At 41.4% G+C, this 16244-nt stretch overlaps 1 protein-coding gene across 4 annotated transcripts in view; it reads left to right on the plus strand.

Annotated features, from left to right (window-relative positions):
- The window catches only part of ENTPD1 (ectonucleoside triphosphate diphosphohydrolase 1), a 112498-nt gene that overhangs the window by 31779 nt on the left and 64475 nt on the right, over window positions 1-16244 (plus strand). The window contains exon 1 of one of the 4 annotated variants that reach the window (XM_049697011.1): window positions 9855-9875. The exons of the other annotated variants lie outside the window; for them this stretch is intronic. The gene's annotated coding sequence lies outside the window, so the exon portion shown is untranslated. Of the gene's footprint in view, window positions 1-9854; window positions 9876-16244 lie in introns of those variants that run through there. 4 annotated transcript variants of the gene reach the window in all.

The following is a 16244-nucleotide window of genomic DNA, read 5'->3' on the forward strand; positions in this document are numbered from 1 at the left end:
TACTGGATTAAAATTTGTAAATGTTTTTTAAAGTTCTTGATTACTATTAACAAGTTGCTTTACCAAAGGATGGACCCTTCATGCTCCCACGAGGAGTTCCTGTTTTGCTGCATCCCTGACAACTTAGGTGTTTTGTTTTGTTTTTTTCTTTAAATAATCGTGTCCACTTTTATGTTGTTTTAGTTTGTTTAATTACTGGTGAATTTGACATTTTTCACATAATGTGCTTCTTCTTTTGTATACTGTTTACATCCGCTGCCTGTTTATTACTTATTGGATTTTATGTTTTAAATTAATTTATGTGAGCTCTTGATAAAATAAAGATATTCAGGTTTTTCTACTATATTTGCAACAGTTTTTCCAAAACCTTAGTGTTTTTATACAGAGACTTACAGCTATGAATAGATCCAATACATTTTTATCTGTGGTGTTATATTTTCAAAAAAGTTTGATATTACATTTATTGTCTCTTTAACCCAGGATAATTTTTTGAAAGTTCCAGGTAATTGTCATTTTTGTTTACACCATTAATTTTTATTAATTTTTCATTTTATTTCACAATGATTAGAGAATATGGCTTTAGTATTTCTGAGGTTTCTTTGTGCCTAAGCATGTAGTGAATTTTTATAAATGTGAACACTTGTGAATAAGATATATTCTGTTTTTAAGATATAAAATTGGATATTTGTAAATCTATTCAGTCATTTCAAGTATATGGTAATCCCTCCTCAACCATAATATTCTCCTATGTGAAATTATAGTACATCTGCTTTTACTTTTGTATACTTTTATTGTTACCTATGAGAATTTTAATTCCAGGAAAAAGAATGATCTGTGAATAACTTTTTATTGTGGCTTACTAGAAAAGGGTGGGGGGCAGTGTTGGGACTATAAAAAGAAGTAAAATAGATGCGGAGAAGGAGTAAGTCAATAAAGTCTTGAGAAAGATGAAAGAAGATGAGATAAAGTTCTCAGCATCTTAGGCAGCTGAACCTTGTATGGCTATATAACTTTAGGAAGTATTGTAGTATGGTGTGAGTGAAAATTACCAAGTCTTTCCCTCCCAAATAATCATGGCAGGCCCCAGGAGGCCAGAGCCAGGAGGTGGGTCTGCTTGGCAGGATATAGGAGATGAGGGTCAGAATCTCTGAACTATAAAATTGAAACAGTACTGCTCAAGTGGTTAAAGACTCAGACATATGCACAAAAGACATCTGAAGCAGTGTGTCATCAGCAAAATAACTTTTTAGGCACTGAACTGAAAAGGCAGGGTAGGGAGGACTCGAAAAGTTTCCAGTGAACAAAGGTTGGTAAATAGAAAGTAATAGTGCAGTACTCATATTTTCTAATTTAAGCTGTGTGAAATGTTCTTGATACCATCTTTTGCTTAATGTCTTCTTTTTTATTGCTTTATTTTGGTGTACTTACAAATAATCGTTAGGGCTTTTTCATAGATTTATTTTCTTTTTCTTCGTATTTGGTTGATATAGTAACAGTGGTAGCCTGCAAAGATTACAGCTCTGAATCTCCAGAATTTATGAATGTTACCTTATACGGAAAGAGTCTTTGCAGATGTGATTAAATTAAGGAATTTAAACTGGGGAGATCCTGGATAATCACAGATGGTCTTATAAGAGGGAGGAGGAGGGAGACCTGACAGAAGAAGGCAAGGCAACCACTGTAGCAAGATGCTGTGCTACTGGCTTTGAATATGGAGGAGAGGTCCACAAGCCAAGGAATGTGGAATGCGGAATGCATGGAATGCCATCGGGCAGATGGAAAAGGAAGAGTAGCCCTGCCCACACCTTGATTTCAGTCCAGTGAAATTGATTTCAGACTTTGAACTTGGAACTTCAGAACTGTAAGAGTAAATGTGTATTGTTTTAAGCCAATGGGTTTGTGGTAATTTGTTATGGCAGCTGTAGGAAACTAACAGAGTAAGTGTTCAATACATGGAAGTGGTGATGGTTTAGTTAGTTAATCTACAGGTTTGTAGTGTGTATTGAGCCACGTGTTGTTCCAGTCAACTTACAGATGTTAACTCAGTTCTCAAACAACTGTTTGAAGTCGATACTGTCCCTGTCTTACAAATGAGAAACCAAGGAATGAGTAGTTAAGTGACCTACCTAAAGTCTCTCAATTGGTAAGTGCTGAGGTTGAGATTTGAACCCATAGTTGTTGATCTTACTATTATTTTGAGATATAATTCACATACCATATAATTAACCTGCTTAAAGTTTACAATTCATTGTTTTTATACACAGTCACAGAATCGTGCGGCCATCACTACAATCAATTTTAGAACATTTTATCACCACAGGAGGAAAACCTGTACCCATTAGCATGAATTTAATTAACTTTAATATTCTTTTCTCACTATGACTTGCCCCATTTTTGAGTTCTTAATTTTTGTTCCTGTCAAAATGATCTGGTGCATATGAAAGTAATTTTTTAGAAAGGGCATCAGTGTGGTAAGAGAGTGACAACTTGTCTAAATATAGATAGCTTATCCCCCTCAAGTAATTGGAAATATGCCCGCATTGTCTTGAGAAGTTTGATGCTGTGAAGTACTTTGAGGACACTTTTTCAGCCTGAACATTTTTCTGTTCTCTATTCCTGACATTTTCACAGTGAGACAACTGAGTATAGATTTCCTTTCATTGATTTTGCTTAGAATGTGGTAAACCCTTTTGATTTCCAAATTCAGGACTTCTTTAGGGGCAAGAAGGATTTCTCTTTTCATAACTTTAATCAGTGCTCCTACTCTGTTTGCTTGCTTTTCTTCTTCAGGGACCTATTATTTGGATCTCTTATCTCTGAACTTACTCCATCCGTTTATCTCTCCCTTTCTTCCCTCCCTCCCTCCCTCCCTCTCTCTCTCACTCTCTCTCTCACTCTTTCTTTCCTTCTCTCTCTCCTTTCTTCCTTCCTTCTTTCCTTTCCTTTCATTATTTTCCTTTGTATTCTGACAATATTTTCCTAATATTCTCTACATCACTGATTCAGTTTTCCTTAATTATTTCTAGTATAAACTTTCATTCAGCTACAGTATTTTTAGTTTCCATGAAATCTTTTATCCTAATCTGTTCTCTTCTCAGACCAACATCCTCTTATATCTAACCAAAAAATAAATAAAGATTTCCCTCTCTTTCCTGCATCATATCTATTTTGGAAGCAAGCTTTTCCTCTACCATTCTTTCTACTTATTGCAAAATTTATTTAATCTAAGGCCTTATCCTTGAAAGAAAAGAGATACCTTCTGTAGGGGTGCACAAATGAATGTTATGTGTTTTTCATCTTATTCTAAAAAGAATTTAAGGAAGCACTAGGGGAGATTCATCCCAGTTCAGTGTTAGAGATGGGGAATGCCTGGTCTACCCTTTGCTCCCTTAGATTCCGTTTGGATCCTAGAATAATGCAATCACCAAATGCAACATCCCCTTCTATGTGTGGGAAGACATCTCAGTCCTCTACCCAAGAAAGCTCACTCGGATCCAGGAAAGAAGGCAACAGTCCTGTTGCCATAGAGTCATGTTTCAGAGGATAGAGAGGCTAGGGCTCTCAGGATTCTGTCAGTATTTTTGTCCAGAGGCATAAAGGCATTCAGGAAGGACCCTTCTCTGGGGCCATTTTCTTGCCTTTGCCCCTTTCCCACTGAGAGCAAACCTTCATTAAACTGCGGAGTGAGCTCCTGCGCCACTGCTTAGCACCTTGCCCAAGTCATGTCTTTGGTTGGAGATCAGTTCTAAGTCTCTTTATACTCATGGTAGAGTGAGCTTATCAGTTCACAGAGGCAAAAATAAACACACAAACAAGCAAAACAAAGCAAGACAAAACAACAAACCCGGGACTTCCCAAAGTGTTCCCTGTGCCCCTCCCGTCACACCATGCTTCTCTTCTCCCACAGTGTGCTTTTGTTGATCCCAAGTTAATGAGTGTTAGGTGGCCAGCTGAGGCCTCTGCTTACTTGCCTCCCTCTTGCTGCCTTGTCTCAGAAGAGGTGATGCTGGCCATTAGTGTCATTTCTTAATGCTAATGCACTGACGTTTCATTTGAGGAAAAAATATCATTTCTTTTAGGATACAGATATAGATTTTCACAAGAATGTGGGACAGTGTGGCAAAGTATTTTCACTTATGCTGTCATCATACTTAGTGGTCCTAAGACTTGGCTCTGTGAGATCACTCGGGCAGGAATGAACTAAGAAGTTGGTGAGCAATGGGAAGAAACTAGTATTGGGCTTTTGCAATAGTCCATTGCGTGAGAGATGATGGGGACCTGCACTAAGGCATTGATGGTGGGTGGGTGGGGGAGAGGGATGGATGAGAGGAGCTGGATTTAAACAATATTTATGAGGTAGAGTTTGAGGTAGAGGGCTAGGTGGTTTGTTGGGAAGGAAGGAGGAGGAGATGTTAAGATTTATTCTCAAGTTTAGCTTTAGATGATTGGATTAATATTTATGAATAAGACTGGGAATAAGGGAGGGAGAGTGGATTTGGCAGGGGAGGAGGGAGATAATAAGTTTATCCTGGCACATGCTAAATAAGAGATGCTTATAAGATATCAAGGCAGAGATATTCTGTTGGTTGCTGGAAATGTGGATGTAGAGCTTGGAGAGGTCTGGCCAAAATCAAGAGATAATGGGAGTTAGAGTTGGAGCATGGAGTCAATAGTTGAAAATATGAGCATTTAAAGTATGAGTTACCCTGGAAAGTATAGGGGATGATTGTTATACAGCAGAAACTAACACAACATTGTAAAGCAATTATACTCCAATAAAGATGTTAAAAAATAAAACAACAATTATACTAAAAACAAAAAAAGAAAAGAAAGTATAGGGAATGAAAACAGAAGAGATAAAGAATGGAACCCAAGGAAACACCAACAATAAAGGGATGGGAAAAGAAATGCCTTAAGAAGAGAGATTCAGAAAGAAAACCTAAAAAGGTAAGAGAAAGCCAAGGAGAGTCTGAACCCAGTAGCTAAGGGAGAGTGTGGTTTTTTTTTTTTTTTTTTTTTTTTTGCGGTACGCAGGCCTCTCACTGTTGTGGCCTCTCCCGTTGCGGAGCACAGGCTCCGGACGCGCAGGCTCAGCGGCCATGGCTCACGGGCCCAGCCACTCCGCGGCATGTGGGATCTTCCCGGACCGGGGCACGAACCCATGTCCCCTGCACCGACAGGCGGACTGCCAACCACTGCGCCACCAGGGAAGCCCGGGAGAGTGTGTTTTGAGACCAAAGTTTCTAGAAGAAGTGCCAAAGCTGCAGATTAGACAAGAAGGAGAATGAGAAGAGGTATCGTATTTTCTATTCTTCTAGCACCTCCCACCCCTGCCCTCTACCCCTGCCCCACAGTGTAATGTTTTTGGGGATTGGGATGCACTTTATAATATTTCCTACCCACAGACCCTTAATCCCTCCAGCAAAAACCCTTAAAACTCTAATGGTACATTTTATAGTGGGAGAGATGTGGTGATTGGGTTTGAGAATTTGGAGCTTATAAATATCCTTGGTGAAAACAGACTTAGTAGAATATTAAGAGGTTAAACAGCAGAAGTTAGCAGAAAGTAGGAACAATGAGCTTATTAGATAACTCAAGAAGTGAGGTGGTGGAGGGAAAGAGAGAGCTGACGTGAGGGATGAGTTGGATCAAGGGAAGAATGTTGCAGACTAGAGTGGACTTGATGATGTTTGAAGGATAAGAGCCAACAGGGGGGATTCCCTGGCGGTCTAGTGGTTTAGGACTCTCTGCTTTCACCGCCAGACCCAGGTTCAATCCCTGGTCAGGAAACTTAAGATCCTGCAAGCTGCGCAGTGCGGCCAAAAAAACCCCAAAAGAGCCAATGGAAGGGAGATGGACTCATTCATTAACAAATATTTATTGAGCAAAGAGTATATGTCAAGCACTGTTCTAGGCACTGAGGATACAGTGGAAAGCAAAACAAAATCCTTAACTTCACAGGGTTTATGTTCTGGGTGGAGGGGTGGGGTGAGGGCAGACAGATAATCATCAAAAAAAAAAAAGTAAGATGTATGGTATGTTAGTGATAAGTACTAAGAAAAAATCAAAGCAGGAAAGGGGGTTGAGAAGTATTGGGAGGTTACAATTTTACATAGGGTGGTAAAATAGAAGGTGATTGGGAAGAAAGACCTTAAAGAGGTAAAGCAGGCCAGCATGTGGCGCTCTCTGGGAAGAATGTTCCAGGTGGCGAGGCCAGCAAATACAAAGTCCTGCAGAGAAATTAAGTGTTTAAGGAAGAGCAAAGAAGCCAGTGTGGCTGAGTTGAAGAGAGGTGACAAGGAGGTGAGAGCTGAGGGACTTCCCTGGCGGTCCAGTGGTTAAGGCTCCATGCTTCAAATGCAGCGGGTGTGGGTTTGATTCCTGGTCAGGAAATAAGATCCCACATGCTGTGCGGCCAAAAAAAAAAGGGAAAAAAAATGCAGGAGGTGAGAGCTGAGAGGTGGATTTGAACTAAACAGACTGTCTAGGGTCTTGCAGGCCATTGTTAACCTTTGGCTTTCCTTATAGTGAAATGGGAAACCACTGTGCGTTTTGAGCAGAGTAGTGACTGGATCCAGTTCACATTTTGATAGGCTCCCCGTGGCTACTATGTGGAGAATAGACGGAAAGGGGGCAAGGGTAGAAGAGAGAGATCAGTTGGGAAACTACTTCAATAATACCAGTAAGAAATGATTGTGTCTAGTCCTAGGTGGTAGCAGTAGAAGTTGTGAGAAGTGATTGGATTTTTAAAAATAGAGGTAGAGTTGATTTACGATATTATATTACTTTTGAGTATATAGCACAGTGATTCAAAATTTTTATAGATTATACTCTATTTAAAGTTATTATAAAATATGGGCTATATTCCCTGTGCTGTACAATATATCCTTGTAGCTTATTTATTTTATACGTAGTAGTCTGTATCTCTTAATGCCCTGCCCCTATCTTGCTCCTCCCCCTTCCCTCTCCCCACTGGTAACCACTAGTTTTTTCTCTATGTCTGTGAGTCTGTTTCTGTTTTGTTACATTCATTCATTTGTTTTATTTTTCAGATTCCACATATAAGTGATAACATACGGTATTTGTCTTTCTCTGTCTGACTTATTTCACTAAGCATAATACCCATCTATGTTGTTACAAATGGCAAAATTTCATTCTTTTTTATGGCTGAGTAGTATTCCATTGTATATATATACCACATCTTCTTTATCCATTCATCTGTTGATGGACACTTAGGTTGCTTCCATATCTTGGCTGTTGTAAATAATGCTGCTGTGACCAATGGGGGTGCATGTATCTTTTTCTTGAATTTGTGTTTTTGTTTTCTTTGGATATATACACAGGAGTGGAATTGCTGGATCATATGGTAGTTCTATTTTTAGTTTTTTGAGGAACCTTCATATTGTTCTGTAGTGGCTGCACCAACTTATATTCCCAACAACACTGTACAAGGGTTCCTTTTCTCCACATCCTCGCTAACATTTGTTAGTTGTGTTCTTTTTGATGATAGCCATTCTAACAGGTGTGAGGTAGTATCTTGTTGTGGTTTTGATTTGCATTTCTCTGATGATTAACAATGTTGAGCATGATTACTATTTTTGACAACATATTTTACATATTTCTCTTTTGTGTATCCCTTAACTGCTTATTGCAGATATAGATGATTTTACCACTTTTGTCTTAGAACTTTTCTACTAGCTTTGTATGTGGTTGACTTACTACCTTTACTGTATATTTGCCTTTACTGATGAGCTTTTTCCTTTTGTAATTTTCATGTCTTTAGTTGTGGCCTTTTCTTCTGTCTTAGAGAAGTCCCTTTAACATTTCTTGTAAAACTGGTTTGGTTGCGCTGAACTCTTTTAGTTTTTGCTTGTCTATGAAACTTTTGATCTCTCCATTAAATCTGAGCAAAAGCCTTGCTGAGTAGAGTATTCTTGGTTGTAAGTTTTTCCCTTTCATTACTTTAAATATATTGTGCCACTGTCTTCTGGCCTGCAGAGTTTCTGCTGAAAAGTCAGCTGATTATGCTTGATATAACCTTAGAGGTCTCTTAAACTTTCCTCATTTCTTTTTATTCCTTTTTCTGTTCAGCATCAGTGATTTCCTCTACTCTGTCTTCTGGTTCGCTGATCCATTCCTCTATATCATTTAGTCTGTTGTTGATTCCTTGTGTATTTTTCATTTCAGTTATTGTATTCTTCATCTCTGTTTGGTTCTTATTTTTATTTTCTCTCTGTTAAAAACTTCTAACTTCTCACTCTGTTCATCCATTCTTCTCCTGAGTTCTTTGATCTTTATAATCATTACCTTGAATTCTTTATTGGATAGGTTGCCTATCTCCACTTCACTTAGTTTTTCTTCTGGGATTTTATCTTGTTTCTTCCTTTGGAACATGTTCCTCTGTCACCTCATTTTGCCTAAGTTGCTGTTTTTATTTCTATGTTTCTGGCAGGTTGGTTATATTTCCCAACCTTAGAGAAGTGACCTTTTGTAGCAGATGTCCTATGAGTCCCAGCAGCACACTCCCCTCTGGTCACCAAAGCTATATGCTCTAGGGGTGCTCCCATGTGGGCTGAGTCCTTCTGTTGCGGCAGGCTGACTGCTGTGGATGGTCTGGTAGGTGTGGCTGGCCCCCAGTCTGTTTGGTTGCCAGGTCCTGCCTTGTGTGGGGGCTGCTAGCTGCTGGTTGCTGGGGTTGGGTCACGAGGCAGCTGCCTGAAGAACCCCAGGGGTCTCAAGGCTAGCGCTGGCTCACTGGTGGGCAGAGCCAGGTTCTGGGGTGGTGGTTGTGGCGTCAGGGTTCCCTAATCTAGTGTTGGCCTGGTGGTGGGTGGAGCTTGTTCTTGACATGGCTAGCTGTGGGTTCTGGGGTGCCCTAAAGCTGGTGCTGGCCTGCTGGTGAGTGGAGCTGAACCTGGGGCAGCTGGCTGAGTAATTCAAGGTATCTCAGAGCTGGTGTTGATCTGATGGTGGGTGGGGCTAGAGCCCAGGGGATCCCAGGGATAATGTTGGCCCACTGGTGGGTGGACCCATGTCTCAAGGTCTCTGGCTACAGGGCCCTGGGGGTCCTGAAGCTGGTGTCAGCCTGCTCGTGGGTGGGGCTGGATCTCAGGGAGTCCCAGGGCTGCTGCTGGCCCACTGGTGGGCAGAGCCGGGTCCTAGAGTCTCTGGCTCCAGAGCCCAGGGGTCCAAGCACAGGTGTTGGACTGCTGGTGGGTGGGGCCAGTTCCTGGCACAGCTGGCTGCACGATCTGGGATGTACTGGAGTTTGTGTTGGCCTGCTGGTAAGTGAGGCCCCATCTCAGTGTGGCTGGCTGAGGGGCTCAACTTGCCTCAGAGCTGGTGTTGATCTGCTGGTGGGCAGAGCTGGGGCCCAGTAGGTCCTGGGGTTGGTGCCTACCTGCTGGTGGTGGGCTGGGTCCTTCCATGGCAGGATGCAGGGCTGCGGTTGTCCTGGGGCTGGTGTCTGCCCGCTGGTGGGTGGGGCCAGGGCCCGGGGTGTCCTGGGGCTGGTGCCTGCACACTGGTGTGTGAGGCTAGGTTCTGGGCCCTCTGTGGACAGGGCTGTGTCCAGGGATGGCTCTGGGCTCAGGGAATCTTAAGGCAGCCTGCCTGCTGTGGGTGGGGCTGTGTCCCGGCCTGGCTAGTTGCTTGGCCCGAGGCATCCCAGTACTGGTGCTTACTGGCTGGTGAGCGGGGCTGGGGCTAGGTCCCAAGACTAATAAGGTAGAGGGAGGATTCCAAAATGGAGCTTGCTAGCACCTGTGTCCACACAGTAGAACGAGCTCCAAAAAATGCCTGCTGCCAGTGCCTGTGCCCCCAGGGTGAGCTCCAGTTGCCTCCTGCCTCTCTGGGAGACTCTCCAAGATCATCAGGTGGGTCTGAGCCAGGTTCCTTTCAGATGACTGCTTCTGCCCTGGTTCCTGGAGCATGTGAGATTTTGTGTGAGCCCTTTAAGAATGGAGTCTCCGTTTCCCATAGCTCTCTGGGTCTCCCAAAAGTATGTCCCATTGGCCTTCAAAGCCAAACGTTCTGGGGACTCGACTTCCTTGTGCAGGACCCTAGGGCTGAGGTGCCCCATGTGGGGCTCAGACCCTCGCTTTTTGGGGAGAACCTCTGCAATTGTAATTATTCTTTCCTTTGGGGGGTCAGCCACCTGGGGATATGGGTCTTGACTGTACTGTGCCTCTGCCCCTCCTGCCCATCTCATTGTAGTTCCTTCTTTATATCTTTTCCGGTAGGTTCTGGTCTTTCTCATCAATAGTTGCTCTGTAAATAGTTGTAATTTTGGTGTGCCTATGAGAAGATATAAGCTTTCTACTCTACCCTCTTGGGAACTCTCCCAAGAAGTGATTGGATTTTGAAGGCAGAGCCGATAGTATTTCCTGACTGGATCCGGATGGAAAACAAAGAGAGAAGGAAATTTGTTTCCAAGGTTTTGGGCCTTCCAAAAACGAGAAGGATGGAGTGGCCTTGAGCTGAAGTGGAAAGCTGAAGTAGGAGGAACATGTTTGAGTGGGAAGCTCAGGATCTCAGTTTTGGATGTTTTAAGTTTGAGATGCCTTTGATAAGAAATGCCTGTTTGGGGATTTCCCTGGTGGTCCAGTGGTTAAGACTCCCCACTTCCACTGCAGGGGGCGCAGGTTCGATCCCTGGTCAGGGAATTAAGATCCTGCATGCTGCACAGCGTGGCAAAAAAAAAGAAAAAAAGAAAAGAAATGCCTATTTGACATGGAGATTTTGAATTAAGCAGATGAATATACAAGTCTGGAGTTCAGGGGAGAAGACTGTGCTGGAGATACAAATTTGGGTCATTAGGTGGTGTTTAAACTCAGCGAGACTGGACTTAAATGCAACGAGACTGGATGAGAGCACCAAAGGAGTGAATGTAGATAGAAAAGAAATTCCAAGGACGGAGCCTTGGGATGCTACAAATTTAATGGTTGGGGACAAGAGGAGAAATCATCCAACAAGACTGAGAAAGAGTGTGTGTGTGTGTGTGTGTGTGTGTGTGTGTGTGTGTGTGTTGGGGTGGGAGGAGGGGATAAACTAGGAGAGTATGTTGTCCTGAGATCCAAGTAAAGAAAGTGTTAAGAGGAGGAAGTGGTTGGCTGGATCTAATGCTGCTCATGGGTCAAATAAGGTGAAACTGAGAATTGACCATTGCATTTAGCACAGTGGAGGTCTGTGGTGATCTCAGTAAGAGCCTGTTTGGTGGAGTGCTGGGAGCAAAATTCTCACTGGAGTTCATCCTACTGCTTCTCCTCTCCCCCTCCTTCCTCCCTGAACTAAGGAGAAATCAGTGGTACCTGAAGAACATGGTTGAGTGTGAGGGAGGCATGGTTTCTCAAAGGAAATTCAGAGTCCTAGTACCAGAAGAAGGGGAAATGGATTCTTGGCAGACAATACAGCAAATGTTCACTTTAGCTAGAAATAGCCTGTTCCTGTCCTGTGTATCCTATTTACAGTCTCTAGCATCAGTTCTCTGTAAAGATTTTTAGGAATGGAAACATTTATAGGAAGGCATATAAACCCCTGGTGCTGATAGACCATCCAGATTGCAGACATTTTCTCTGAAAGAAAAGCCAGAGGCCCTACAGGGCTAGGAAGTGTGTTCTTTTACAAATGTGTCTTTCTCAGTGAGCTCACTCCAGGATTCAGACTGTGAAGATAGCCCAAACCCCAGGCTCTTAGTCACTGTTACACTTTCCAGAACTGCCTTATGGTTTCATGTGGTATATCTGTTTGCAAAATCCAGTGATTTGGAGGACTTTACACTTTAAGAGAGGATAAGGGCAGGGTAGGAGTAGGAAATCACAATTCAAACATGGTCTAGATATTTCTGCATTTGGCATTTTAAAAAGACTCAGTGAATGTTAGTGCTGGAAGGGACTTGAGTATTCTCAAATCTCTTCATTAAAACAGAATTAATTACATTGCTGTCTTTTAAAATTATACAAATAATACAAGTTTATTACAGGAAATTTGGGATACATAAAGAACAAGTAAGAAAATAAAAATTCTCTGTAAGCTCACTGTTCATACCTCTTTGTCATGTCCTTCTCTTGTTCTTTCTCCTACTTTTTATTGTTTATTATTAATTTTTTAAAAATTTGGAGCCATGTTTTTCATACTGATTGTAATCTTCTATTTTACTTCATAATTTGTCATGACAATCAAATGGCTTTTACCATATGATTTTTAATGACTGCATATAGTATTCCATCATTTGAACATATACCATGTACTTATTTAACGATTACCTTTTGTGGAATATTTAGGAAATTTCCAAGTATTTCACTATTATAAAAACTGTTATGGATCAATCTCAGTGCATGTCTTTGAAGATGTCTTTAGGATAAATTCCTAAAAGTAGAATTTCTAAATTGTTCTCCAAATTACAGCAGTATCTGAGTGACAGAAACACTGACGTCCTGAGTTAGGAAGGAGTATGCCCAAGTTACTCAGCTGGTCAGTGGCTGAGTGTGTTTTGGAGTCCAGCTCCCTATCTTTTGAGAGACCCTTTTCCTTGACACCATGCTTCCTGTTACATTTCAGCTTCTTGTTAGTGATGTCCTGCAGGAACCCTTAGACCTTGATGACATATAAATTTTTCCTGCAAACTGTGTGGCTCCCACTCATGCCAAACTAGTCCTCTAATTCATCTGTGGGCGTGAACTCTGAACAGTTAGAGACACCTTTGTTCATGAGAGACGATGGTGCTCCTCAGATACCTTTCCCCTTTAGGGTGATAAATATTTCTTTATTAGTCAAGAGCCATACCCACTAGACATTTCCTCATACACATGAAGTGTTCCTGAGGTTTCTCTGACTTCTTTTTGCCCTTACTGTTTATATACTTTCTTTCCAAAATCCTGCTTCACAGTAGTGCTTCTCGATAGGAAGGCCACCTTTCAGTGGACTCCAGTGATTGAGTCCCCCTCCTACCCGAGTTGTGGTTCACTTTGACTCACCCCAACCCATCCAACCAGTTGGCAGAAACACAGCAAGGCCTACACGTTGGAGCAAGTTGTACTGGTGGCTCTTCCATAACTGAGAAACTTTTAAAAGGCAATGGCGATTTGGCCAATTCTTAGCCTATAAGACCTTCCCCAATTTACAAATATATTTATTAGGTTGAAGCTTTTGAAACTGACAGTTTTGTACAGTCAAAAATTGTCAAGTATTGGCAATTTCTTATGATTCATCCTAATATGTAAAATGATCCTAGATGTCAAAAATATGCTATAGAAAACATACCAGTTACACATCTCAGAATATCCCCAAGATAGATTCCAGAAGGTCTGCCACTGACCCCTGAACACCCAACCAGGGCTGTGTTTCTCACATATCAAAAGGCAAAGTTTTTTGTTTTTTTTAAAAAAATGTCCATTGTTGTTGAAGAGGTGGCCCAAATTGTTGGCGAGATTGTTGGCAATGGGTAAACTTTTTTAGAGGGAAATGTGGCTATAATTATTCAAAGCCTTAAAAATGTGTGCACTCTGACCCAGAACATCTACTATGAAAACTCACCCTAAGTAAAGCAGCCTGGATGTGTGCATAGATGTGCCTTCAAGGATATTTATCAGGGCATTGTTTGTAATGGTGAACAACTATAAATAACCTGAAGTAATGTATATGTCTAGGTGAAACAACCAAACACTTAAATGATGTTGTGAAAGAATTTCCAAGGACAAGAGAGGAAAAGCACTGTTGGGAGAAAAACAAGTTATAGAGTTGAGCAATCAAGACCCATTTTGTTAAAATATTTAATAAACGTAGACATGAAATATACACAGGAGGAAGACTGGCAAGATATATAGTGAAATATTAAAAGGACTATTTATGGGTGATCAAAAGAGTGAATTTTATTTTCCTCTTTTATACTTTTCTGTATTTTCCAAATTTTTAACAGTAAGCATATAATATTTTGCAATCATAAAAAAATCTGTCATGGAAAGCTTTTAACGTTAAATGAAAAGTAACTAATTGACTAGTAAAAAATTAAGCAGGTAAAAAATACACATGAATTTCAAATAGCAGAAGCAGGTGAAAATAAGAATGAAAGTGAAATGAGGAAATTATATTGGATTAAAAAAGAACATGTGTTTACAAAACCGAAAACTGTCAAACTCTTAACATATGGGAATAGTAAGGTTGGCAACGATGCTCCTTTGCCTGCCTTGTAAATGAAGTTTCCCAGCAAAGAACAATAGCTCCACTAGAGGACATGAGGAAATCAAATAAGTCTCAAAGCAGAACAGGCCTTGATAACTGCCTAGTTCAGTGGCTACAGGAATTTTTTTTAAAAATAAATTTATTTATTTTTGGCTGTGTTGGGTCTTCGTTTCTGTGCGAGGGCTTTCTCTAGTTGCGGTGAGCAGGGGCCACTCTTCATCGCGGTGCGCGGGCCTCTCACTATCGCGGCCTCTCTTGTTGCGGAGCACAGGCTCCAGACACGCAGGCTCAGTAGTTGTGGCTCACGGGCCCAGTTGCTCCGTGGCATGTGGGATCTTCCCAGACCAGGGCTGGAACCCGTGTCCCCTGCATTGGCAGGCAGATTCTCAACCACTGCGCCACCAGGGAAGCCCAGGGATTTTTAAATTTGATGGACTGGCAGGATTTTTCTTTTTAAAAAGTCAATATCAATTTTTACCAAAGTAATACATGCATATAATTAAAAGTCAAGTTTAATAATCATAGCAAAGAACTACAGTCACCCATCCCATCACTTTCTACCCTCCCCTCACCCTTAAACCCTATTCTCCAGAGTAGCCCTTTATATCTTTTTAGGATTTCTTTTGCCGTTTGTGCTTCCTCTGCTAATTTAGATGTTATCTGTTGCTTTCTATTGTGGTAGCTGAGTACTTTGCTTTCTTACATTCCCTCAGGGTTGTCCTCTCCATACCACCTCTATATAGTGATATCACAATTTTTGGTTAAATCAGTATCCAATATTTACCTTAGCATGTCTAGGTAGGTATTGTTTGTGCCTTAGATTTCCTTTCCTGTACAACTTTTCATTTTTGCTGGTGTTAATAAGGTCTCATTTCTTCATCTATGTCTCTAATGGTAATTTTTTTTGCAAACCCTTTGATATAATTTCCTACATAGTAATCTTTTCTTTTTTGTCCCCCTTCTTTTCCTGTCTGTCCTTTTTTTAAAATTTATTTATTATTTTTATTTATTTATTTAATTTATTTTTTAAGGCAAATCCATTTATTATTTTTGGCTGTGTTGGGTCTTCGTTGCTGTGTGCAGGCTTTCTCTAGTTGCAGCGAGCAGGGGCTACTCTTCGTTGTGGTGCACAGGCTTCTCATTGCGGTGGCTTCTCTCACTGTGGAGCATGGGCTCTAGGCAAGTGGGCTTCAGCAGTTGCAGCATGCGGGCTCAGTAGTTGCGGTGCCTGGGCTCAGTAGTTGCGGCACGCGGACTCTAGAGTGCAGGCTCAGTAGTTGTGGCCCACGGGCTTAGTTGCTCCATGGCATGTGGTATCTTACCGGAGCAGGGCTTGAGCCCGTGTCCCCTACATTGGCAGGCAGATTCTTAACCACTGCGCCACCAGGGAAGTCCCCCTGTCTGTCCTTTTTTAAAACCTCCTTTCTGAATCTGTTGTCCTGTTCTAGTCTAAGCTGGCTGCTCTCCTGGCCAGCTGCAGAGTTGTCTTGCTGGGCTTCCCTTGACCTCTGTCCTGTGTTGATTCTCAGTTTGTATTATATCTCTTCCTCTTTCTATGTTCACTACCTCATTTGGGTGGAGCATACCCTTCAGTAACTTCCTGAGAAAAGGTGCATTGGAGGAAAAATGTTGAGGCCTTTGTGTATCAGAATTTTGAAGTTCAATGCTATTCTTATTCCCAATTATTTTTATATCACTTGTCCCTCCCACCCCACCCTCTGTTTCCAGGAAGCATTTAGGATTTTTTTTTATCCCTTACGTACTAAAATTTATGCTGATGTACTTTGATGTGTGTTTTTCATCCATTGTGTTAGGCATTCAGCCCCTCCTGTCTGGCAACTCAGACCTTTCAGTTCTGGGAAATTTTCTCATATGGTTTCTTTGATAATTTCCTGCCCACGATTTTCTCTGTTCTCTCTTTCTAGAAGGCCTATTAGTCAGATGTCTCTCTTGTGGTAATAATTTTCATTTCATTTGTTTTCTCTCTTTACTCTTTGACAGTTGGCTCTACCTTCTAGGATATTTCCTCAACTTTATCTTTGAACCATTTGTTAAAATTTCTTATT

The sequence above is a fragment of the Orcinus orca genome, chromosome 14 (assembly GCF_937001465.1).
Source record: "Orcinus orca chromosome 14, mOrcOrc1.1, whole genome shotgun sequence".
Classification (NCBI taxonomy): Eukaryota; Metazoa; Chordata; class Mammalia; order Artiodactyla; family Delphinidae; genus Orcinus; species Orcinus orca.